The sequence below is a fragment of the Salvelinus fontinalis genome, chromosome 12 (genome assembly GCF_029448725.1).
Source record: "Salvelinus fontinalis isolate EN_2023a chromosome 12, ASM2944872v1, whole genome shotgun sequence".
NCBI classification, from domain to species: domain Eukaryota; kingdom Metazoa; phylum Chordata; class Actinopteri; order Salmoniformes; family Salmonidae; genus Salvelinus; species Salvelinus fontinalis.
The window spans coordinates 33,991,249-34,018,587 of NC_074676.1; the positions used below are offsets into that span (position 1 = coordinate 33,991,249).

Genomic DNA, 27,339 nt, shown 5'->3' on the forward strand with positions numbered 1-27,339 from the left:
AAAGATATTTATTTTCATTGTTAGAGCGGCCCCTTGAGTATCTGGTCAATATAATGGTTCTACTTCATACCTTTCAGACCGTCAGTACAGTTGAAAGTATGGATTATATCCCTTGCACTCCGTGCAGGTGGAGTAATAATAACTACAAAGTCACCGCCAGTTATTTCTTCTTGCAAAGTTATCTTTGCTGTATCGGGATCGGGCAAGTTGACTGCTCCGCTTCTCGGATTGCATCTTCCCAGGTCCAGGTAGGGTGAACTAAACTTTGAGTGAGTTGTGTATATTGTCAGTCTGTTAGCAACAGCCTGTGACCTGTAGGTGCAAAATCCGCCCTCCAAGGCTGTGACAGCTCTCCCCTACCCATCCTTTTTAGCCGAGGACATCCTTCTTCCTTGTCCTGGGCTGACTATCCCCACCAGCTAGTGTGTGTTCGCCACCATACTTCAGTGCTATACTTGTCAAGATATCCTCCGCTGCCATGCTCGTTATCGAGGCCACAGGGCACTAGTCTTCATTTGACTATTTAAAACTCGAACTAGTCACTTTCCTTATACTGCCTCTCTGAGAGCGCATGCCATCTAAGAAGGTTGTTAGCCTAGCCAGCTATACTATGTGAGATTCGGACTGCCTCCCCAGGCATCCGTCTCTCCTGCTATTACTAGCACGGTACAAGATACTGTAGCTAGCTTACAAACTCAACCTAGATGCCACTGTGTGTGCCACTCAGCTTGCGTTACCAAATGAAAGCCATTAGTGCATGTTTCACATAAATAAGCCTACTTTAAACATGGTATCTCTCCTGCTCCAACCCTGTGGTAGTACCTAGGCTCACCAGCAGTAGTGAACCATCATTAAGGGCAGGTGGGGCAGAACTTTTTTTGCCTGTTTTGCATGTTATTTTGGTATTAATACGTGTCACATATCAGTTTGCAAACAATGTAAAAAAAATTAGGGGGTTAATAAAGCCGCATACAAACATAGTCTCTTTATTGCTTTCTTGAGTAAGGCAATAAAGAGTGTGCAGGTGTTTCAGCCTAGTGCAGTGCTTTTTGTGGTGGTGGTGCAGCCAGCAGAAAATACGGAGCATAGGAGTTGGTAATGTTCTCCAGCTGCGCAATGATTGGCTCAGTGTTCTGTCACTCACGGGTACACAACGTCATCGCAAAATCTACGGGTAGAGCTCGAAAATTCAAGCCCCTTGGGTGCTGCCATTGAGTTACATTACAAGTGCCCATCCAAAGGCCTCAGACACATTTGTGCAGCTGGCTTCCGGGTTAAGCGGACGAGTGTTACGAAGCGCGGCTTGATTGGTCGGAGGATGCATGACCTTACCTTCGCCTCTCCCGAGCCTGTTGGGGAGTCGCAGCAATGAGACAAGATCATACTTGGATATCATGAAACTGGGGAGAAAAAAACAACAGCACGTAATTAAGAAGTGCCCATCCAAGAAGGCTCAAGGTCATTGGCCACAGATAAAATTGTCAAATCACGTTATAGCTTTGATTGGACTGATCATGTCAACGTCATACATCAAAATCTTAGCTAGCAAGCTAGCAGTCATCATGAATCAAGTTGACATTCTACTGGCAAATCCTATTCAATCCTTGTCATATGAAATTAAATGATGAAGTTAAATTATAGATAAAACGTATCGCTGCTCATCGGCCATTGGACATAAACATTACACAACAAGTTGGAAATTGTAAATTCATCAATGAGGGGTTTGGAAGGAATCAGTGGCTAACTGCAAGCATTGCAAAGCAAACACTAGCCTGCTATTCAGTGGAGTTTTCCAAGTCTGGGTTTAAGGGTCTCTTTTCCAAGTTTAAAATGATGAACATTCAACATTGGCCATGTTGTAAATCCAACATGACTTCTGCCGTGTTCAAAACAACTGGAAACTCAGAACTGGGAAATCTCAGACTTCCGTAAGTTCATGTCAACTGAGAACTCTGAAAAAGAAGACCTTTGACTCGGAAAACTTTATTGAGCTCCGACATGAAGATCACACATGTCATGATTCAACCTTGTTTTCGACTGGGTCATTGTAAATAAGATTTTGTTCTTAACTGGCTTGCCTAGTTAAATAATAGTTAAATAAAAATGTTTTGAAATGATTTTGCAGTTGCTGTACAACTCCCGCCATATTATTTTGGCTCTCTACCTTTACTTTGTATTATCATAGCTGCTGTAATAGTCTCTGCTTACTATTGTATTAGTTAATTAGATTAATTAGTATATTAGCATTAGAGAATACACTGAGCGTAGAAAACATTAGGAACATCTGCTCTTTCCACAAAATAGACTGACCAGGTGAATCCAGGTAAAAGCTATGATCCCTTATTGATGTCACTTGTTAAATCCACTTTAATCAGTGTAGATGAAGGGGAGGAAACACGATAAAGAAGGATTTTTAAACCTTGAGACATGGATTGTGTATGTGTGCCATTCAAAGGGTGAATGGGCAAGACAAAAGATTCAAGTGCCTTTGAACGGAGTATGGTAGTAGGTGCCAACGGAGTATGGTAGTAGGTGCCATTGGTTGGAGTGTGTCAAGAACTGCAACGCTGCTGTGTTTTTCATGTTCAACAATTTCACGTCTGTGTCAAGAATGGTCCACCACCCAAAGGACATCCAGCCCACTTGACACAACTGGGGGAAGCATTGGCGTCTACATGGGTCAGTAACCCTGTCACACTCTGGCCTTTGTTATATTGATTTTCTTTATAAGTTTAGTTAGGTCAGGGTGTGACATGGGTGTTGTTTGTGTGTTTTGTCTAGTTTAGGGTGTGTGTATTATTTAGGGGGATTTGTAGAATGTATGGGGTTGTGTTGAGTGTAGGTGTTTAGGAAAGTCTATGGTTGCCTGGTTTGGTTCTCAATCAGAGACAGCTGTTTATTGTTGTCTCTGATTGGGAGCCATATTTAAGGCAGCCATAGGCTTTAGGTGTTTGTGGGTAATTGTCTATGTTTAACGTTTGTAGCTTGTGTATGCACTAACGTTTGTAGCTTCACGTTTGTTGTTTTGTTTTGATCAAGTATTCGTGTTACGTCTTCGTCATCTATTAAAAGATGTACTTTTCACACGCTGCGTTTTGGTCCTCTCTTCCACGTCAAGACGATCGTGACAAACCCTGTGGAATGCTTTCGACATCTTGTAGTCCATGCCCCAACAAATTGAGGCTGTTCTGAGGGAAAAAGTGGGTGCGACTCAATATTAAGGTATTCCTAATGTTTTGTACACTCAGTGTATAATACATGTAAAATGTGTCAAATTGCTGGAAATCAGCTTTAAAACTGAATTTTAAAGCTGATACTAATTTTAAATAGCTGATACTATTTGAGAAGGTCAGGTCACACATTCTCTAGGTGGTAAGGTCTGGATGGATATTGTCATTTATCATTTATCATAGCAACAAACCCCCACCTTGCAAACCCAAAATGGTTACACCCCTCTGTCACGTTCCTGACCTTATTTTCCCTTGTTTTGTATTTATTTAGTATGGTCAGGGCGTGAGTTGGGGTGGGTTGTCTATGTGTGTTTTTCTATGTTGGTTTGTGTTCGGCCTGGTATGATTCTCAATCAGAGGCAGCTGTCAATCGTTGTCCCTGATTGAGAATCATACTTAGGCAGCCGGGGTTTCACGTTTGATTTGTGGGTGTTTGTCTACCGTGTTAGTGTTTTTTCACCACACGGTACTGTTTCGGTTTTCTGCACATCGTTTATTGTTTTTGTATTTCAGTCTTCAGTTCGGTTTTAATAAATCATCATGAGCACGAACCACTCTGCATATTGGTCCGATCCTCCTCGCCTCTCCTCGTCCGATGAGGAGGACGAAATAGACAATCGTTACACCCTCTTGTTGGCAGAGAGGAAAAATATCAGTTTTAAAGCTCAGTTCCTGCAATTTGACACATTTTACATGTCTTCTATTTTACATGTCACTGAGTGTATACACTGAGTGGTCAGCCCCACCCCCAACCCCACAATTCAGCTGAAACTGAATGGTGGGGGTTGGCCGATTTACCTAGCAGCACTTGACTTATTGGGCATCTCCCTCCTCAGACCCCTGGGTGGTGATGACCCTCTCGCTGCAGTTCTGACGCTGACCCTACCATTCTCTAGGGTCAGAAGGATCTCAGTCACACATCTTAGCCAGGAGATGACATCTCTCCTGGTGAAGGGAGCAGTCACAAGAGTAAAAGCATCAGAACCGCAAGATTACTTTTACTCAAACTGTTTCCGAAGAAAGACGGAGGCTTCCATCCAGTTCTGGATTTAAAACAGTTAAATGTTTTCCTAAAAGTTCTCGCCTTTTACATGTTGCGGTGTTGCATGTTACATGTTTTACAATATTCTCCAGATCGTAGCCACAGGGGAATGGTAGACTTAAAGGACGCTTACTTTCAAATAAAATAATATAAAATGTTATTGGTCACATACACATGGTTAGCAGACGTTATTGAGAGTGTAGTGAAATGCTTGTGCTTACAGATCTGACAGTGCAGCAGTATGTAACAGGTAATATCTAACAATTCCACAACAAAACCTAATACACACAATCTAGTAAAGGAATGGGATAAGAAAATATAAGTATAAAATATATGGATGAGCAGTGACAGAGCGGCTAAGATGCAATAGATAGTAAAGAATAGATAGTGAAATATACAGTATATACATATGAGATGAGTAATGCGAGATATGTAAATATTCTTAAAGTGGCACTATTAAAGTGACTAGTGTTCCATTTATTAAAGTGGCCATTGATATCAAGTCTGTAGGTAGGCAGCCGCCTCTCTGTGCTAGTGGTGGCTGTTTAACAATCTGATGGCCTTGAGACAGAAGCTGTTTTTCAATCTCTCTTTCCCAGCTCTGATGCACCTGTACTGACCTCGCCTTCTGGATGGTAGCGGGGTGAACAGATAGTGGCTTGGGTGGTTATTGTCCTTCACGTTCCTGTCTCACCGGAACACAGACGTTTTCTACAGTTCCCCTTCCAAGGCCAGGCATACCAGTTGGTGGTATTACCCTTCAGCCTCTCCCTGGCATCTCGTGTCTTCACAAGATGTGTGAGTGCAGCCCTGAGCTTCCTCCACCTACAGGGAATCAAGATCCTTCCTTACCTCAATGACTGGTTCATCTGGGCCCCCTCCCACAAGAGTGTGGCCGAGAGCACAGCACTGACACTGACCCACGTCACTGTCTTACCGTGAAGAACGAAAAGAGCAACTTAATATCAAGCTAAAAGATCACCTTTATTGGCATGACTCTGAACTCCTGCACCATGAGGGCGTATATAACCCCTCGGCGCATGGACAGCGTTCTTCATCTTCTGCAACAATTCCAGTTGAACATGTTGGTGAAAGTACGAACGTTCCAACAACTGATGGGCATGCTCGCTGCGGCCTCCTCATGACACCGTTAGGCCTGCTATCTTTAAGACCACTAAAAGAAGAGAGGACTGAGGTGCCCAATGTGGGACAGACTATTAGTAAGGGGGCACGATAGACTGGTAAGGGAAGGGGCAAAGGTGCTTCAGCTTCCAAATCCCGCTGGATGGAGACACTGAGTCAGGAGAAAACAAAGACACTGAAGCAGAAATTAGAGTTTTAACCTGTGAAAACGAGCAAACTGAAGCTAACAGGTACCTCACATAAAACCATATTGACAAAAGCAGGAAGAAATACAGGTTCAACGGCTAAAAAGAGCAAAACTCTGAAAAACCCAGCGCCAACTTTGGCAGCTGCAAACAAAAAGCACACTATACCAGCTGCACCGGATGCTGCTGCTCCTGTGCCTATTAAAAACGCCAAAGGGAAGGGGAATGCCTCGAAGGAGCCGGCTCCTGAGTTGTAAGAGGCCGAGGCCAGAGCCCAGGAGCTGGCTGAGCTGAAGGAGTGGGAGAGGAAGGCCGAGGCCCGGGAGCTGGCTGAGCTGAAGGAGTGGGTGAGGAAGGCAGAGGCCCGGGAGCTGGCTGAGCTGATGGAGTGGGAGAGGAAGGCCCGGGAGCTGGCTGAGCTGAAGGAGCGGGAGAGGAAGGCCGAGGCCAAGGCCGGGAGCTGGCTGAGGCGGAGGAGCTAGAGACAAAGCTCAACCAGTGGGCTGTGTTGGCCAGCACGTGCAGGACAACAGCGAGGCCAGGGTGAACGGGGATGTCCAGCGTAGTGTGCGCTGCTACCTAGAGGTCTGTGTGTGCTGTGAGAACATTGACCGAGCCCATCGCTTCCTGTTCAGCCACCACCGCATCAGCCGGCGCAAGCTGCTCCACATAGGTTTCTACAACATCATGATAAGAGTCTGGGCCAAGAAAGTAAGTGCTGCTCACTCTTGTATTTCTATGGCATGTAGAAATATCCTAGAATGATGTGGTATTTTGAGACTTAGAAATGATGCATGACCTCCTTTTATATCCATCCAAGGTCTGTCTGTCATGTGGCGTGTTCACTAATGCATTACACATAATAGAGAATAAGATAGAGAATTATCCTGAGTTTATCTCTTCTTGTTGAATTGTAGGGTTCTTTGAACCAGATTGGGTGAATCTAGTAGAAGAGGCAGGTCTGAGGCCTAACTTTGGCTCCGACTGGGCTGCTCTAGAGTGTATGGGCCAGACCTCTAATAGTTCTCCATAGCTAATCAACAGGTAGGCTAACCCACAGACATAGCCATTTACAGCTTGGAAATCCTACTGTAACGCTAGGTAAAGGTATATGAGTTTTACATGTGTAGCCTGAGTTTGCCACTAGATGTCAGGCTCCTAGTAGCTTTGCTGTTCTTGTTTCTCTGTATATTTATTCTAGCCACTTTTGGGATTTGGTGTTTGAGTAGGTCTAAACAAGCTGCTGGGATTCACAAAAGCCTGCATTTATTTGTAGTATTCAGATGCCTTGAAGCATGTAGCCCACGTAAACAACAACATACCCTTGACCAAACTGTAAACAGATCTCCTCAGATGTTTTCACTTTTGGTAGATAGGCCTATTTAATGATACTCTGATTCTGAAAGAAGACAGTTTATTTTCCAACTAACTTTAGAAGTAATATCCCACCCCACTCTATTTTATACTATGGCTTGCCCTTGCCCACTTTCAGAGCAATTCATACCCTCTAGCAAGCTGCTATAATAAATAGTTCCTTTAATATGTTGTAGAGTGGGGCATTGTGGGCTATTGTTGAGGGCTGTGGAGAGGTGTTATGAGTGCCAGTGAAGCGTCTTTCCTGGAAGTGAGGTGGCAGGACAAGTGTTATACTTCATCCTACCTGGCCCATCATTTCTTGCTTTCCTCCATCACTGTCTATGGACCTATTGTGGTCTCAACAGAAACCAAGTGGAGGAAACTGTTTTCAAGTGGACTGGTTATTATCTGCACACTGTTTTGTAAATGGTTAATTTATCCTCCTGACATATCTTTCTATGTTGTGTTTTTAATTGTGTCGACTCTTGGCCAACCGAACTGGAGCTTGGGACGTTGTGAATACTGTAGCAGAGTAGCTATAGTGTCAATAAAGGACACAGTTACTGACTCATTCCAACCTTTTCTCCTCAAGGACACAGTCACACAGCAGAATGGATGGTGATCAATAAGTAGGGCATCCTGGTTGAGAAATCACCATTGAGTGATATTCATTTAATTTAAGCCAGAGACTGCATGCTGCCTCCAGACATATATTAATTGCATGACATTTAGCATGGATCCACACATTAACCATCACGACACTGTTCACCTCTAGCTCTCCTAGGACTACATCTATCATAATGAATGTTTCTGATGTAGGCCAGGCCAGTCTGCTGACTGACTATACAGAGACCGGGCCAAATGGATCTCAGTCAGCCCAAATGGACTGTGATTGATACTGCATGTTCTTTGTTTCTTAACATCCTGCTGTTAGTCATTTGATTGTGCTCATTGGACAAGTACATTTGACAGATTGTTTGGAAGCTTGGTGAAACTCAATTTGTCAATGTTGACTAGAATGTTATGCTGACTAGAACTTCAGGCTAATTGATTCAAAACGGGGGGTTCTGCAAAAACCATCCGGTATTAAGGTATGAGTATTCATAATAACACACAGATTTAGTTTTAGGTTTTGTTGAACGTCAGAACTGCAACTTGCTTGAATACAGTCACAGCAGTGAATCTGTTGACCCTTTGTCAATCTGCGGTTGTGGTGAGTGGTCTTTCAGACTATCAGGCTGACCCTCTTGTCTCCAGCTATCCCTCCCTACTCTATATTGTCCCCTGAGGATGTCACCTTAGGCAGTGTGGTCAATGACAGGTTGCAGAGCATTGATCATGGTGTAAGGTGATACCAATGACAGGTTGCAGAGCATTGATCACTGTGTAAGGTGATACCAATGACAGGTTGCAGAGCATTGATCACTGTGTAAGGTGATACCAATGACAGGTTGCAGAGCATTGATCACGGTATAAGGTGATACCAATGACATTGTTGTTCTGCGGTGTTGCTCTCTTGCTCCCTCTTCAGCCAGTACAAATTTTTCTCACACTCTATTCTTCCTCCCCTTTCCCCAGGCCTAATCCCCTCTTTGTTCAAGTGACACTCACATTGCTCTGAGAAAATGACAGTACAGGGAGAAGACTTTAAATCCTATCCAATGTGTCGTTCCCATCTAAAATATTTTTAACGATACCCAACACATGCAAAGAAATCAGGGTGACGTAAAAAAAGGAGGATTCCGTTTGGGTCTGTGAATGCCTAAAGAATTTGAGTGGTGGCAGTGTGGGCAGCTGCTAATTGATGAGGGTCTGCCTGGTGTTTAAGCAGGATTTTCAGCAGAAGGTAATTAAGGTCCTGTTATTTAATCACTGTCTTGCAGAAAGGTGTGGAGAGTAAAGGAATGCTCCCTCATTGTCAGAGACTGATGATAAATCTTACCGCTTCCCGTCCCTTTGTCTTTGGTACAGTATTCTGTCTTACTCCACTAGAGGGGAGTGCTAACACAGAAGCCCACCAGGGCTCTCGGTCTCTGGGTTACAACGTGTTACACATCACATGCCACAGCCATGGCTAACTACCTTCCTGAAGCATTCATACAGTGCTCTGAAGAGTCACATATAGGAGCAGTTTAAGAGCAGACATACAGGTTGACTAAGGTTTGTCGTACATCTCAGCTTTGTCTCTTGTTTGGTTCACTAAGGCTCCATCGGTTATCCAAGGGTCTGCTTTAAAATATCCAGGCCTTAGTTTCTTCCCTTCCAAACCAAATCAAATTGTATTTGTCACATGCTTCGTAAACAACAGGTGTAGACTAGCAGTGAAATGCTTACGGGTCCTTTTCCAACAATGCAGAGTTAAAGATAAAAATAGTGACACGAGGAATAAATACACAGTGAAAAACGAATAACAATTAAGAGTAAAAATAGCATGGCTATATGCAGGGAGTACCAATACCAAGTTGTTGTGCAGGGCTACGAGGTAATTGAGGTAGCTATGTACATATAGGTAGGGTTAAATTGACTAGGCAACAGGATAGATAATAGACAGTAGCAGCAGCGGGTAGCCATTTGATTAGCTATTTAGCAGTCCTGTTTAGCAGTCTTATGGCTTGGGATATAAGCTGTTCAGCGTCTTGTTGGTTCCAGACTTGGTGCACTGGTACCGCTTGCAATGCCGCAGCAGAGAGAACCATCTATGGCTTGGCTGGCTGGAGTCTTTGACAATTTTTTTTGCGTTCCTCTAACACTGCTTGGTACAGAGGTCCTGGATGGCAAGGATTTATGGCCCAGGGATTTACTGGGTCGTACCCACCACCCTTTGTAGCACCTTGTGGTCGGGTGCTTTGCAGTTGTCTTTTTTAGCTTCAGTTGTTGCTCCATACACTACCATCTGTATTCCACTGGCTTTGTGTGCATTGCTATCTCCTGAATTGAGCAGTCCAGTAACGGCAGGTGTGGAGTCTCTGGATGATAACATTTGAATAAACATAACATCGACGTGCTCCGTGACCATCTGTCTGTGGACAGCCTGATTTTCCCAATGAGTCTGAAAGCACAGTATCAATGCAAATATTATGTTTGTTATGCTGGCATTGTCATTCAGCATAATAATGTCATGCATAATGAAATCGGAGGTGCTTTTAATTTAATTAAAGTCAACATGGGGCCGCAATTAACTATATCAGACACTTGACCCCATTCACGGTTGACTTCTATGTTTTTAAACGGATGAAAATGAATTCCTAACTTTTTACTTCAAGCAAATAAGATAATATTACCTACAAATTGTTATCAACACTTGTAATTAATCCATTGTAATCAATGGATATTTGAAAGAAATATGGCAAAATTCTACTTTTTAGGGAATACTAAGATATTTTCTATCTTGTCACTGACATGGTGTTTCCTGTTCTTTCCTTAGGGTCCTGCATCAGATGGAGGAGCACGGCCTGCCTGTGGAAGAGCTGTTCAGTCTCTGTGTGTTCAGGCAGGATGAGCAGGACATTGTGCTCAGGGCCATTACACCATGGAACCAGACCTTCAGCCCAGCACCATGTCCTGCTTACCTGCTCCTCACCACTGGTCAAATACTACAGAGTTAGGACACATGTCAACCTATGAGAAGAGTAGAGTCGAGTAGACACCTCAACGTATGAGAAGAGTAGACACCTCAACGTATGAGAAGAGTAGAGTAGACACCTCAACGTAAGAGTAGAGTAGACACCTCAACGTATGAGAAGAGTAGACACCTCAACGTATGAGAAGAGTAGACACCTCAACGTATGAGAAGAGTAGAGTAGACACCTCAACGTATGAGAAGAGTAGAGTCGAGTAGACACCTCAACGTATGAGTAGAGTCGAGTAGACACCTCAACGTATGAGAAGAGTAGACACCTCAACGTATGAGAAGAGTAGAGTAGACACCTCAACGTAAGAGTAGAGTAGACACCTCAACGTATGAGAAGAGTAGACACCTCAACGTATGAGAAGAGTAGACACCTCAACGTATGAGTAGAGTAGAGTAGACACCTCAACGTATGAGTAGAGTAGACACCTCAACCTATGAGTAGAGTAGAGTCGAGTAGACACCTCAACGTATGAGAAGAGTAGAGTCGAGTAGACACCTCAACGTATGAGAAGAGTAGAGTCGAGTAGACACCTCAACGTATGAGACGAGTAGAGTCGAGTAGACACCTCAACGTATGAGAAGAGTAGAGTCGAGTAGACACCTCAACGTATGAGAAGAGTAGAGTCGAGTAGACACCTCAACGTATGAGAAGAGTCGAGTAGACACCTCACCGTATGAGTAGAGTAGACACCTCAACGTATGAGTAGAGTAGACACCTCAACGTATGAGTAGAGTAGAGTAGACACCTCAACGTATGAGTAGAGTAGAGTAGATACACTACTTGACCAAAACTATGTGGACACCTGCTGGCCGAACAATTCATTCCAAAATCATGGGCATTAACAGACAGCCTCCACTCTTCTGGGAAGGCTTTCCACTAGATGTTGGAACATTGCTAAAGGGACTTGCTTCTATTCAGCCACAAGAGCGTTAGTGAGGTCAGGTTCTGATGCTGGGCAATTAGGCCTGGCTAGCAGTCGGCATTCCAATTTATCCCAAAGGTGTTCAATGCGGTTGAGGTCAGGGCTCTGTGCAGGCCAGTCAATTTCTTCCACGCCGATCTCAACAAACCATTTCTGTATGGACCTCGCTTTGTGCACAGGGGAATTGTCATGCTGAAATAGGAAAGAGCCTTCCCCAAACTGTTGCCACAGAATCTAAGTGGTTGAAGTATCTACTCTACTGATGGGTTGAGGTGTCCACTCTACTCTACCCAGTGGTTGAGGTGTCTACTCTACTGGCACACAGCCATACTGCTGTGTACATTCTGCACACAGCAGAATGTTGTTGTATGCAGTAGCGTTAAGATTCCCCTTCACTGGAACTAAGGGGCCTAGCCCGAACCATGAAAAACAGCCCCAGACCATTATTCCTCCTCCACCAAACTTTACAGTTGGCACTATGAATTGGGGCAGATAGCATTCTCCTGGCATCCGCCAAACCCAGATTCGTCCGTCGGACTGCCAGATGGTGAAGCATGATTCATCACTTCAGAGAAGGTGTTTCCACTACTCCAGAGGTCAATGGCAGCAAGATTTACACCACTCCAGCCGACGCTTGGCATTGTGCATGGTGATCTTAGGCCTGTGTATGGCTGCTCGGCCATGGAAACTCATTTCATGAAGCTCCCGACGAACAGTTATTGTGCTGACGTTGCTTCCAGAGGCAGTTTGGAACTCGGTAGTGAGTGTTGCAACCGAGGACAGATGATTTTTACACGCTACGCGCTTTAGCACTCAGCAATCGCTGTTGTTGCTAGATGTTTCCACTTCACAATAAGAGCACTTACAGTTGACCCGGGCACCTCTAGAAGGGCAGAAATTTAACAAACTGACTTGTTGGAAAGATGGCATCCTATGACGGGGCCATGTTGAAAGGAACTGAGCTCTTCGGTAAGGACATTCTGCTGCCAATGTTTGTCTATAGAGATTGTATGGCTGTGTGCCATTGTATGGCTGTGTGTCAGTAGAGTAGACACATCAACCACTGGGTAGAATAGAGCGGACACCTCAACCCATCAGTAGAGTAGATACTTCAACTACTTAGTAGAGTAGACACCTCAACCTATGAGTAGATTAGACACCTCAACCCATGAGTAAAGTACAGCAGGGTAGCCACCTCAACCCATGAGTAGAGTGGACACCTCAACCCATGAGTGGAGTAGAGACCTCAACGAATGGGTAGAATAGAGCAGAGCAGAGAAGACTCCTCAACCAATGAGTAGAGTAGAGTAGACACCTCAACCAATGAGTGGACTAGAGTAGACACCTCAACCAATGAGTGGACTAGAGTAGACACCTCAACCAATGAGTAGAGTAGACAGCTCAACCCATGAGTAGAGTAGACAGGTCAACCCATGAGTAGATTAGACATCTCAACCCATGGTTAGAGTAGAGAAGTTACCTTAACCCATGAGTAGAGTAGACACATCAACCCATGATTAGAGTAGACAGCTCAACCCATGAGTAGATTAGACACCTCAACCCATGGTTAGAGTAGAGAAGTTACCTTAACCCATGAGTAGAGTAGACACATCAACCCATGAGTAGAGTAGACACATCAACCCATGAGTTGAGTATACACCTCAACCAATGAAAAGAGTAGATACCTCAACCAATAAGTAGACAAGCGTAGAGACCTCAACCCATAAGTAGTGTTGACACATCAACCCATGAGTAGAGTAGACACCTCAACCCATGAGTAGAGTAGACACCTCAACCCATGAGTAGAGTAGAGAAGACTCCTCAACCAATGAGTAGAGTAGAGTCCTCAACCAATGTGTGGACTAGAGTAGACACCTCAACCAATGAGTAGAGTAGACACCTCAACCCACGAGTAGATTAAACACCTCAACCCATGGTTAGAGTAGAGAAGTTACCTTAACCCATGAGTAAAGTAGAGCAGAGGTGCCACCTTAACCCATGAGTAGAGTAGACAGCTCAACCCATGAGTAGTGGACACCTCAACCCATGAGTTGAGTAAACACATCACCAATGAAAAGAGTAGATACCTCAACCCATGAGTAGAGCAGAGTAGACTCCTCAACCAATGAGTAGAGTAGACTCCTCAACCAATGAGTAGAGTAGACACCTCAACCCATGAGTAGCGTTGACACCTCAACCCATGGGTAGAGTAGATACCTCAAACCATGAGTTGAGTAGACACCTCAACCAATGAAAAGAGTATATACCTCAACGAATGAGTAGAGACCTCAACCCATAAGTAGCATTGACACCTAAACCCATGGGTAGAGTTGACACCTTAACCCATGAGTAGAGTAGACACCTCATCCCATGAGTAAAGTAGACACCTAAACCCATGGGTAGAGGTGACACCTCAACCCATGAGTTGAGTAGACACCTCAACCAATGAAAAGAGTAGTTACCTCAACCCATAAGTAGAGTAGAGCAGAGTAGACACCTTAACCCTTGAGTAGCGTTGACACCTCAACCCATGGGTAGAGTAGACTCCTCAATCCATGAGTAGAGTAGACACCTCAACCCATGAGTTGATTAGACACCTCAACCAATGAAAAGAGTAGATACCTCTACCCATGAGTAAAGTAGAGTGGAGACCTCAACCCATGAGTAGAGTAGAATAGAGACCTCAACCCATGAGTAGAGTAGAGCAGAGTAGACACCTCAACCCATGGGTAGAGTAGAATAGAGACCTCAACCCATGAGTAGAGTAGAGCAGAGTAGACACCTCAACCCATGGGTAGAGTAGACATCTCAACCCTTGAGTAGAGTAGACACCGCTACCAATGAGTAGACACCTCAACCAATGAGTAGAGTAGACACCTCAACCCACGAGTAGAGTAGACACCTCAACCCATGAGTAGAGTTGACACCTCAACCCATGGGTAGAGTAGAATAGAGACCTCAACCCATGAGTAGAGTAGAGCAGAGTAGAAACCTCAACTGATGAGTTGAGTAGAGCAGAGTAGACACCTCAACCCATGAGTAGCATTGACACCTCAACCCATGGGTAGAGTAGAATAGAGACCTCAACCCATGAGTAGAGTAGAGCAGAGTAGACACCTCAACCCATGGGTAGAGTAGACATCTCAACCCTTGAGTAGACACCGCTACCAATGAGTAGACACCTCAACCAATGAGTAGAGTAGACACCTCAACCCACGAGTAGAGTTGACACCTCAACCCATGAGTAGAGTAAACACCTCAACCAATGAGTAGAGTAGAGTAACGCCTCAATACATGGGTAGAGTAGACACCTCATTCAAAGAGTTGATTAGAGTAGACACCTAAATCAATGAGTAGAGTAGAGTAGAAACCACAACCCATGAGTAGAGTAAAATAGAACCATTCTCAAATCTATAGTAACTAGAATGGACTAGAATAAAACACAATAGAGTAGAACTCTTCTTCCATTGTTGGATACAGAAATGTGTATCTTTGGCCCTGCCATGCTGTCTGACACATAACATGCTTCTTCTCAGGCCAGGCCTGGATGTCTCTCTGAAAGCATTGGTTGGACTGTGTCCTATAGACCATGGTGGAAAAAGTCCTCAATTGTCATACTTGAGTAAAAGTAGATTCCATAGAAAGTTACTCAAGAAAAAGTGAAAGTCATCCGGTAAAATATTACTTCAGCAAAAGTCTAAAAGTATTTGGTTCTAAATATGCTTAAGGATAAAAAGTAAATGTAATTGCAAAAATACACTTAAGTATCAAAAGTTAAAAAAATTCGAATTCCTTATATTGAGCAAAGCACAAGGCACAGTTGTCTTGTTTTAAAAATGTGCGCATAGCCAGGGGCACACTCCAACACTCCAACACAACATAATTTACAAATGAAGCATGTGTGTTTAGTATCTCCAAAAGATCAGCGGCAGTAGGGATAACCATGTGTTCTCTTGATAAGTGCGTGAATTTGACAATTTTCCTGTCCTGCTAAGCATTCAAAATGTAACGAGTATTCTTTGGTGTCAGGGAAAATAAATTTGATTTACTTTAGGAATGTAGTGAAGTAAAAATTGTCAAAAATATAAATAGTAAAGTACAGAAACCCCACAAATCTACTTAAGTACTTTAAAGTATTTTTACTTAAGTACACCACTGCCTATAACAAGCTCAATCATGGTGTTTTTTTTTTTACATACAGAGACTTGTTGATGTCCTACAGTCTGTTGGTAGAGCAAAGGAAAAGAACATTTGGGAACAGTGAAATCTTGATGAATTTATTAATGATGACGTTGTCCTAGAAAAACAACAACTGACAAAGCTGGATTCTAGGACTAATGATGAACTGGGTGTTAAATAACTGCTTAGTTGGGCTGACTGTGTAGAGTTGTTAATGTGATCAAGTAAGAAGCAGCGTTGTGAAGGAGGAATGTGCCCGCCAGGAGGCACCCGCACTAGCAGCATGACTATGAATGATATTGTCACTCCTCCTTTCAGACCGGTATCCTGGTATCCATTTTTAGACGTGATGGCAAAACGCTGCTCTATAACCGGAGGTGTTGCTCTGCTCTGCTTCCTCACATGATTCATTTACAGCCTTTTTGCCTCACAGGGTTGTATTTTTAGCAGTGCTTGCACCACGTTCATTCTCTTTTTTGTCAGGCTGACATATTGCAGGGTGCCATGTCACTGATGATATGTCTGGCTCTCTCCCTGTGTAACTAACTGTGCTGTGGGGGTGTACTAGGTGTCGAAAGGTAGCCTAGTGGTTAAGAGTGTTGGGCCAGTAACCCAAATTGTCGCTGGTTCGAATCCCCGAGCCAGCAAGGTGGAAAAACCTGCCGTTCTGCCCTTGAGCAAGGCAGTTAACCCCCAACAACTGCTGATGATGATATTGCTTAAGGTAGCCCCGCACCTTTCTCATTCAGAGGAGTTGGGTTAAATGTGGAAGGCATATTTCGGCTGAATGCATTCAATGGACTAGGTATACCCTTTCCCAGGAGAGCATCCTGGAAAGATCAATAGAACACTGTGCAGCTGGCTACATGCAAAACAGGCCAAATGAGATAGGCTATATGTACCAAATGGCACCCTATTCACGCTATAAGTAGTGCACCATATAGAGAATAGGCTAGGGTGCCATTCCAGACATACCCTAGATCTGCAACATTTAAAATCTGCTTTCATAACTGTTTATGCAGTGCCAGGGTTTCATAACACTGTCTCATGAGAAGTCTCCAGTACTGATTGTCAGCACAAGCTCATTAGAATATTGTTTGTGAATGTACTATTTGTAAATTTGATGAAGTTGTAAGAAATGCAGTTTGATCTAGTATTTGGAGATTGTGTTATTTTTTCTTTCTTGCTTTACTTTTGATTTGATTAGACGGGACTTCCATGTACAGTATGTACTGTGTTCTCCTGTCAGAGCGATATTTAATTTATATTCTTATGAGCATACAGACGTCTTAGAGTGGTCATTCATTTTGGTGTCCTGCCCTGGGCCACAGTTTAGTTGACAGTTCTGCCTTTGCCAGGGGCCCTAGAAGAAAGAGATAGTGAGGATGAGGAGAGGAGAAGAACAGAAGGAAAGGGCGAGAGGCGTGGTAGCTGTCCCATTACGGCCAATGCTGATAGCCCGGGCATCGCATGGCACTGTTCCCTCTCTGGACAATCTCACAGCACCCTGGGCAGCAACAAGCATCTGACACACTTCTCCACACGCAAACAACAATACACATGAACAAATGCCTATTATGTAGTCCCCTCTCATGCGCCAGCATGAACTGTCATAGACTCTCTGAAAGAGAATGTCTGAGACCTACACGCAGATACGTCCAATTCCAAATAACTCAGTATACTGTAGTTACTCCACTGTAGTTCCTCAGCAGCAAAGCTTGCTAAGAGCCCATCTACTCCACAGAGAAGGTAGTATTGTGCGTGCACTGCCATGCTGTAGTGCAGTAGAGCCGATGCCCAAGTGATTTATCTGCTAAGTAACCTTTAGGTTTGTTTTGGCTGCTGTCCAATAGCGTCCACGCAGTCTCCTCTCCTTTGAGGACAGATTTAGTGTGTCTCTTCCTGTGTCTCCTGGGTTAATAAAGTGTCACACTGTACATCAAACCCTCTGTGATGTGTTTACTGATAATACCAAGATGTCCTTGCACAGGCCACGGACGCCCTCTTTCAGTAACAAATGACAGCATGTAATAGCACACAGGCCCTCTCAGTATGTAGGCCCAATCAGTACCCTTCCTGCTGGAACACTTAGCCAGCTGTGTATTTATATAACGAGAAGTATACATTGAGTGTACAAAACATTAAGAATACCTACTTAATATTGAGTTGCACCCCCTGCCCTTTTTCCCTCAGAACAGCCTCAATACATCGGGGCATGGACTCTGCAAGGTGTCGAATGCGTTCCACAGGGATGCTGGCCGATGTTGACTCCAATGCTTCCCACAGTTGTGTCCAGTTGACTGGATGTCCTTTGCGTGGTGGATCATTCTTGACACACACGGGAAACTGTTGAGCGTGAAAAACCCAGCACCGTTGCAGTTCTTGACACAAACCTGTCCACCTGGCACCTACTACCATACCCCATTCAAAAGGCACTTAAATCTTTTGTCTTGCCCATTCACCCTCTGAATGGCACACATACACAATCTGTCTCAATTGTCTCAAGGCTCAATATCCTTCTTTAACCTGTCTCCTGCCCTTCATCTACACTGAAGTGGATTTAACAAGTGACATCAGTAAGGGATCATAGCTTTCATCTAAATTCCCTTGGTCAGTCTGTCATGGAAAGAGCAGGTGTTCTTAATGTTTTGTACACTCAGTGTATATGCGCCGCCACTTTCTATACTCTTTTTAATTGGGTGCCAGTCAGACCTTTGGTGCGGGAAAAGCTTAAAGCAGCAGCACGTAAAGATGTAAGCGTATTTCTTTTTTAATTAGCCACGGGAGGGAAGTTAATTTGCATATCTACTGGCTGATAATTGAGGCTGTGTGAGTTCAGTTTGTGCCCTCGTGTCCTCCTTATTTCTCTCTCAGTCAGGTGACTGCAGGAAAAGGGGGAATGGTGGCGTGGGCCAGCCTTTATCCATTTAGTGCCTTCACTGCAAACACATACGCAATCTCACAGGGAGAGAGAGTGCTACACTGACCTTCAATGTGTTGCCATCCAATTATATATGTAAACATGAATATCCATACTCCTATGTAAAGACATATCATTCGATTTTCAGTCAAGGTTCCAGCCCACAGTAATACAATTTGATGGAGCACACAGGATATAACTACACCTTATTACGCCGAGCATAATGAGCCATTTGTTTGTTTTACAGTCTTGTGGAGCTGAGCATCTAGTGATTAATGCTGGGTAATGCTCTGTGTGTTTACAGCAGACGAAGATCTGTCTGCTTCTCCCTCGATCAGCTCAGCACCCTGACCTCACAGAACCCTCCCCATCACCACTCATATTATTCAGAACACACACACAAACACCTGCTGTCTTTGACCAGGACTGTACACACACAGCCTGGACACACATGCTCGAATTTGCACACAAGCAATCCAAAATGTATCAAAGCTATGAGTGTATTCTCCACAAGGAACCATTAATAGACCAGAATGTATCTAATATCATTCATTAGGTTTAATGTATGCTTCTTTCCAGTGTGTCTCTCCTGTGATGCAGTATGCAAGGTAATAGTCTGTCCCTGGAGACCCCAGTCTGTTTATGGCCCGTCTAGACCCTTTGATCTGTGTGTTTGTGTTTCAGAGGGCGGATGCTAAATACCCAAAGCTGGCCTTCAGCCTGGAGGAGCTTTGGGAGAAATTCAGCCGTCAGCTGAGCATGGAGCAGGCCAGCACCATCACATTTCACTCTGGGAGTCCATGAAGCCTGTCACATCACACATGGTCAAGGTGGTAAACAGACTGACCACCTACATGTATAGTCAGGCCACGTCTGGAGTAACACCAAAATATACTATTATAGTAAAACAGTATGGAATAGAGACACACTGAAATATACTATAATAATACATAATGGAATAGTGACACACTGAAATATACTATAATAATGCACTATGGAATAGTGACACACTGAAATATACTATATTAATACAGTATGGAATAGTGACACACTGAAATATACTATATTAATACAGTATGGAATATGACTCTGAAATATAATATAGTCATTCAGTATGGAATAGCGACACACTGAAATACACTATAGTAATACAACCATGGTTTATATCATCATAAATGATACTGAAATGAAAATGGATTGGATTTGTATAGCGTTTTTCTAGATCTCAAATCGCTTTACATTGTTTTTGGGGAATTTTTTTAATCTATTGCCAATGGGCGATTCAACTAAAATTGAAAAAACGTAGTGTTGAATCAAGCATTGTTTTGTATATCAGTTCATGCAGCATGTGCCATGAAATTCCCAGCGATTTTTAAACCTGTATGGCGCAGCTTTCAAATGTTTTTTCCTCTAATGAAACTGGTGTATTTTTCTATTTATGCCAATCTTTTTCAGCCTGTTTTGGTCTATAATATATGGCAGACAAGTTTCCTACCTTCTCCCCCTACCACCTGCCTCCTGCATTTTTGCAGTAATTATGCAATCAGTTGGTTGTAACTTTTTTTATTAAATTCTTTTAATGTATTTAACCTTATTTTAACTAGGCAAGTCAGTTAAGAACAAATTCTCATTTACAATGATGGCGTACCCCGGCCAAACTCGGGATGACGCTGGGCAAATTGTGCACTGCCCTATGGGACTCCCAATCACGGCCAAATGTCATACAGCCTGGATTCAAACCAGGGACTGTAGTGACACCTCTTGCACTGAGATGCAGTGCCTTAGACAGCTGCGCCACTCGGGAGCCCGATTGAGCAAACATTCCCAGATATTTTCGATAGCTGCATGTGTGACATAACTCCACCATTCCTATTCATAATATCATTCATAAATATATATTTTTTTTAATCCCCCCTCCCCTAAATAATGTTTTTTGTATCAATCAGTATATTTGAGTTTAACCATAATATTAGTAATTTTTGGAGGATATTGAATTGTAACCAGCTTTGTATAGCTTGTTTAAGAAAGGGCGATACTTTGAACAAGGTTTCATTTTCCGTTAACCGAAAAGGAGAAGTTTATCATCTCTATAAAGGCAAAAAGGCAATTTTTGAACAAAGGATGAGCCTTTCTTAGTAATATACTGGAGAACCAGTTCGAGTATAAGTATAACTTATGTATGAGTGAAGCTTTTAGTGAGAGGTTAAATGCTTTAAAATTTAATCATTTCAGCCCCTCAAACTCATATCATTATAAAAATAGGCACATTTAATTTGATCTGGAATAGTGTTCCAAATAAAGTGAAAATTGTTTTGCTCATACGATTTAAAAAATGAGTCGTCTGGTGTAGGCTTCCTCTTTCAAAATATAATTTGGTGAATCATTGATGACTCTGTCATTGTCATGACTTCCGCCGAAGTCGGCTCCTCTTCTTGTTTGAGCGGCATTCGGCGGTCGACGTTACCGGCTTTCTAGTCATCGCAGCTCCATTTTTCCATTGGTTTTGTCTTGTTCCCTGCACACCTGGTTTACATTCCCTAATCACACTGCATGTGTTTATTCCTCTGTCCCCCCCCACCATGTCTTTGTGTGGAATTGTTTTTGTTACGTGTTTCATGTTACGCGTCAGGCTGGTTTTTCCCCTGAATTCCGTGGTATTTCACGAAGGATGTTTTATTGTTAAACATTTGCTTATTTTTGTGACTGTTTCGCGCCTTGCACTTTTTACCTTTGGCTGGAGGTTTTCACGCAGTGGCGTCTGTCTGTTTTATTGCCTCTGCCTAAATAAAGTGTGCGCCTGTTCACAACTCTCTGCTCTCCTGCACCTGCCTTCTCCACCAGTAGCGCACAACCTTGACAGTCATTTTTAATGAGTTTCTGTCAATTATGTTTTGTAGCAAGACTCATTTTTTCTAACATTTTCATCCAGTTCACTTTCTTTTAGTAATCAATTACACTTGATTGTTCGTGAATAAGTTTGTCCAGTTCTTATTGTTTTTTCTTATTCTGTGCCTCATAGTAAAAATTGTTATTGCTATCTACTGTAGCTTTTCTGTTACTTCCTCTATTTTCTTTATTAGTCTAATCTCTTTTGACCGAAACTACTTTTGTTTTTGAGTATTGAATTGTAGGTCTGTAAAGGTACATTTGAAAGTGTCCCATTAAATAAGGGGATCTGGGGGTCCTATGTTGTGCCGGAAAAATTATGTGATAAATTATTTTCTCTTAGAAAAGAACAAATTGTTATCCCTGTCCACATTGAAATTCTGTAGGAATTATGTGGAGGCCAATTAGATGGTGGTCCGATTGCATTGTCTCCCATCAACACTTTTTAAAACTTTTGGTGCCAGTGAGAATGACACAAGAAAATAGTCAAGACAGCTAGCTTGATTAAGCCTCCTCCATATATATCTCACTAGGTCAGTTTTTTTTAACCTCCATATATCCACTAGTTCTAATGTGTCCATGATATTTGTGATCCCCTTAAGCGCATTATGGTGATTGTTTGTGATTTTGTTTACGGTCCATTGAAGTGATTAAAACCATGTTATAATCTCCCACCATAATAACAGGATCATTTGTTGCTTGTGAGCTTTGTAGATTGTTCCACAAAACGCAACCTATAGATGTAGAGTGAATTTCCTGTACAGTGCATTTCTGAAAGTATTCCACTTTTTGTTACGTTTTCCTTACTTTTTCCTGATTGTAAAATGGATTAAATAAAATCCTCATCAATCTACACACAATATCTCATAATGACAAATCGAATACAGGTTTTTAGACATTTTTTGCTAATGTATTACAAATAAAAAGCAGATACTTTACTTACATAAATAATCAGACCCTTTACTATGAGACTCGAAATTGAGCTCAGGTGCATCCTGTTTAAATTGATCATCCTTGAGATGTTTCTACACCTTGATTGGAGTCCACCTGTGGTAAATTAAACTGATTGGACAGGATCTGGAAAGCCACACACCTGTCTATATGAGGTCCCACAGTTGACAGAGCAAAAACCAAGCCATGAGGTCGAAGGAATTGTCCGTAGAGATCCGAGACAGGATTGTGTCGAGGCACAGATCTGGGGAAGGGTAACAAAACATTTCTGCAGCATTGAAGGTCCCAAAGGACACAGTGGCCTCCATCATTCTTAAATGAAAGAAGTTTGGAACCAACAAGACTCTTCACAGAGCTGGCCGCCAGGACAAACTGAGCAATCTGGGGAGAAGCGCCTTGGTCAGGGAGGTGACCAAGAACCCGATGGTCACTCTGACAGAGGTCCAGAGTCCCTCTGTGGAGATGGGAAAACCTTCCAGAAGGACAACCATCTCTTCAGCACTCCACCAATCAGGCCTTTATGGTAGAGTGGCCACTCCTCAGTAATAGGCACATGACAGCTCGCTTGGAGTTTCCCAAAAGGCACCTAAAGGATTCTCAGACCATGAGAAACAAGATTCTCTGATGTAACCAAAATTGAACACTTTGGCCTGAATGCCAAGCGTCACGTCTGGAAGGAACCAGGCACCGCTCATCCCCTGGCCAATACCATCCTTACAGTGAAGCATGATGGTGGCATCATCATGCTGTGGAGATGTTTTTCAGCAGCAGGGACTGGGAGACCAATCAGGATCGAGGGAAAGATTAACGGAGCAAAGTACAGAGAGATCCTTGATGAAAACCTGCTCCAGAGCACTCAGGACAGACTAGGGCGAAGGTTTCACCTTCCAACAAGACAACAACCCTAAACACACAGTCAAGACAACACAGGAGGGGTTTTGGGACTTGTCTCTGAATGTCCTTGAGTGGCCCAGCCAGAGCCCGGACTTGAACCTGATCGAACATCTCTGGAGAGACCTGAATATTGCTGTGCAGCTATCCAACCTGACAGAGCTTGAGAGGATCTGCATAGAAAAATGGGAGAAACTCCCCAAATACAGGTATTTCAAGCTTGTAGTGTCATACCCAAGAAGACTCGAGGCTGTAATCGCTGCCAAAGGTGTTTCAACAAAGTTTTGAGTAAAGGGTCTGAATACTTATGTCATATTTCAGTCTTTTTTTTTATGTAATTTTTTTTAAACCTGTTTTTGCTTTGTCATTATGGGGTATTGTGTGTAGATTAATGAGAATAAAAAAACATATTTTAAAATAAGGCTGTAATGTAACAAAATATGTAAACAGTCAAGGGGTCATAATATTTTCAGAATGCACTGTATTATAGATATTATTTTCCTTCTCTTTTAGCCAGCTAATGATTGATCGTATTTTCTTATTATCTGCTAAACCATCACACTTATATCTAGCTATACTTATTTCACCACTTACCATGAATTAATTACTTAAAAATCATACAATGTGATTTTCTGGATTTTTGTTTTAGATTCCGTCTCTCACAGTTGAAGTGTACCTATGATAAAAAATTACAGACCTCTACATGCTTTGTAAGTAGGAAAACCTGCAGTGTATCAAATACTTGTTCTCCCCACTGTATATCTACAATGAATATGCTGAGCTACTGACCAAAGCCACTAAGGTATGACACTCTTCCACACATCTGGTCTTTATCTGGTCTTTACCTGGTCTTTATCTACATGCAATTAGAAGACATATGCAATCATTTCCCTACTGTTTGACTTAAAGAAAACCTCCTTTTCTGTACATTGCAGGAGTTTGATATATTGCCTAGGGAGCAGTGGTGGAAGCTGGAGGCGGAGTTTAGCCCTGGCCCCTCCTTGCTGGGGGACAAGATCCATTGGCCCTAAACGGTGGTGGTGGAGCTGGGGAACTACCTATTGGACGTCATGGTCAAGCACATGAAGTAGAACTGTGACATCCTTAACCCTGACAAAAAGTTCATCCCCATGCTCTACCACATGTACACCTTCCGCAGTAACAAACAGATAAATAGTATACTACAGTTTAAGTGATTTATGTCAGTTATTTTCTCCCAATTTATTCACCCAATTTCCCAGGCTTAGGGTTGATTCCTCTCTGCCTGCACCATCTGGGCTCATAAGCATATGAATAATAAAACAGCTTTTCCTGCAAGAGTGGACAGCGGTGCAGTTGAGTAAGACGAATGGCTTCCAAACTAATCCGCTTTTTACTGTCCCCTTAATTGGCTGGCTGATTTACTGCCCTGGGATAACTGACAAGGAAATTAAGACACTTTCTATTTTGTCCTCCGAGCCTTGTTTCTGGTGGAAAAGAAGTGCCTGCCGCCGTCTCAACTCGGTGGACTTGATGTGCTTTGACAGTGGAGTCCGCTGTGGGTTTCAAAGCTGGTCTCTGGCCACCCCTTGCTCTGCTTTGCTGGCTCAGGGAGGTAGAGGGTAGGCCAGCAGGGATGCAGCCTAATGATTTTAAAGCACACAGAGTGGTTAGGCTGCACAATGCTTCTCTCAGGAGCTTTTCATGGAATCTCTGCCTGGTTGATTGACTGGACTGAATCTGTCACGTTCACTTTTCTCCCTCTTTTTCTTTCTCTATTTCCTCTAGTTCTCTTTCTTCATCTTTTCTTTCTCTATTTCCTCTAGTTCTCTCTCTCTCTCTCTCTCACTCACACTCACTATTATTTCTCTTTCTGATGCCAAGTCAAGGTCCAGATGTTGTTTGGAATGAGCGTAGTAATTGGAGTGGTACTTAATGGTTTGTTACTCAACGTTTAACTACAAATTAAGTGATACTTGAGAACCTCGGGAAATTGACAATCTGTGGGCTATGTCATTGTGGAATGAAACGAAAGATGCCAGCAATGTCACACCGCCTACTTGTCTCCATCCGCCAGTTCTGTGATCCACTCTAGTGATTCATCTCCCTCCCTCCCTTACTCTTTCTTTCTCTCTTTCTCTTTCAGGATGGTTCCTGTAATGGTCTCCAGCACTTTGCAGCCCTGGGTCGGGACATGATCGGTGATTTGCTAGGATTTCCCAGGATGTCAACAGCGAGGTGGCATAGCAGATCAGTCAGCCTGGGCGCCAGTGCACAGTGGTGCTGATGCGGGGTGGTCGTATTGCCCTGCCCCTACTAAATATAATGTAAAATTAACACAGGTCAAAACAGTTAGGGGTCTTCTGTTAATAACAATTTGTTCTTAACAGACCTTCCTAGTTAAATAAATGTTAAATAAAAAAATACTGAAGACTCGAGACTGTAATCGCTGCCAAAGTTGTTTTTTTTAAGGACTGAATAAAGGGGTCTGAATACTTATGTCAATGTGATTTTTCAGTTATGGGGTATTGTATGGGGTATTGTGTGTAGATTGATGAGGGAAAATACAATTTAATCAATTTTAGAACAAGGCTGTAATGTAACAACATTTGGAAAAAGTCAAGGGTTCTGAATACTTTCTGAATGCACTGTAGGCTTCTACTTCCAGCTTACACATGCTACGTATATACATTTTATGGACACAATGTATTTCACAATTTGTTTGTTTTTAATCCCATCCTGAAACTACCCTCAACCCCTCCCATCTCTTAACACCATACTTTCAAAAAAATATTTGACATATTTTTCAACTGTGCTGTTATGTTTCACAAAAGTTCTGAACCTTTCTATTCTCATAGATTATACAGATTGTAAATGAAAGAAACATTTTAGCTAAAATAATTATTACATTATTGATCGCTTGAGTGTGACTTTTCACATCACCCAACAGTGCTATTTGCAGTTAGCTCCAGGTGAATATTGCAATTCTTCAGCCATTCCTGGACCTAAAACAAGTTAAATATGGACAGTACCAAAATAAATGATCTAATGATTCTGTCTCTTCGCAGCAAAATCTGCAGAGTTGGGATGTTTGGATCCCCCATATATATAACATTCTATTGGTTTCAAGAATTTTGTATAATCATTTAAATGGAAAAATTCTAAGTTTTGAATCCGGCATTGTTTGCGTATCAGTTCATAAACCATGGAATCGGTACATCAAACATCTCTTCCCAACTATTTTGCAATCTATATTGCACAGCTGTACATTATTTGGTTCATAAATGAAACTGGTATACTTTATTCATCACCAATTTCTGTAACCAATTTTGGTCTTTAATGCAAGGCCGACAGACAAGTTTCTTACGTTTTATCCCCTCCACTAGTCTCTTCTATTTTTGTGTTAATGCTGCAATTAGTTGGTTGTAATTTGGGGTAAAGCAGACATTCCATATAGTTTTGTTGTCTGCATATGTAACAACTCCACCAGTTCTATTTAGGATATAAGTTACAAAGCTTACAGTGGTAAGAAAGTATGTGAACCCTTTGGAAATACCTGGATTTCTGCAGAAATTGGTCATAAAATTTGATCTGATCTTCATCTAAGTCACAACAATAGACAAACACAGTCTGCTTAAACTAATATCACACAAACAATTATACGTGTTCATGTCTTTATTGAACACATTGTGTAAACATTCACAGTTCAGGGTGGGAAAAGTATGTGAACCCTTGGATTTAATAACTCGTTGACCCTCCTTTGGCAGCAATAACCTCAACCAAACATTTTCTGTAGTTGCGGATCAGACCTGCACAACGGTCAGGAGGAATTTTGGAACATTCCTCTTTACAAAACTGTTTCAGTTCAGCAATATTCTTGGGATGTCTGGTGTGAACTGCTCTCTTGAGGTCATGCCACAGCATCTCAATCGGGTTGAGGTCAGGACTCTGACTGGGCCACTCCAGAAGGCATATTTTAATCTGTTTAAGCCATTCTGTTTTTGGTTTACTTCTGTGTTTTGG

General features: G+C 42.6%; 1 pseudogene; it reads left to right on the forward strand.

The window, feature by feature from the left end:
- Positions 1–5,264: 5,264 nt before the first annotated feature.
- LOC129866546 (DNA-directed RNA polymerase, mitochondrial-like) lies at positions 5,265–24,368 on the forward strand (annotated as a pseudogene).
- Positions 24,369–27,339: the final 2,971 nt, after the last annotated feature.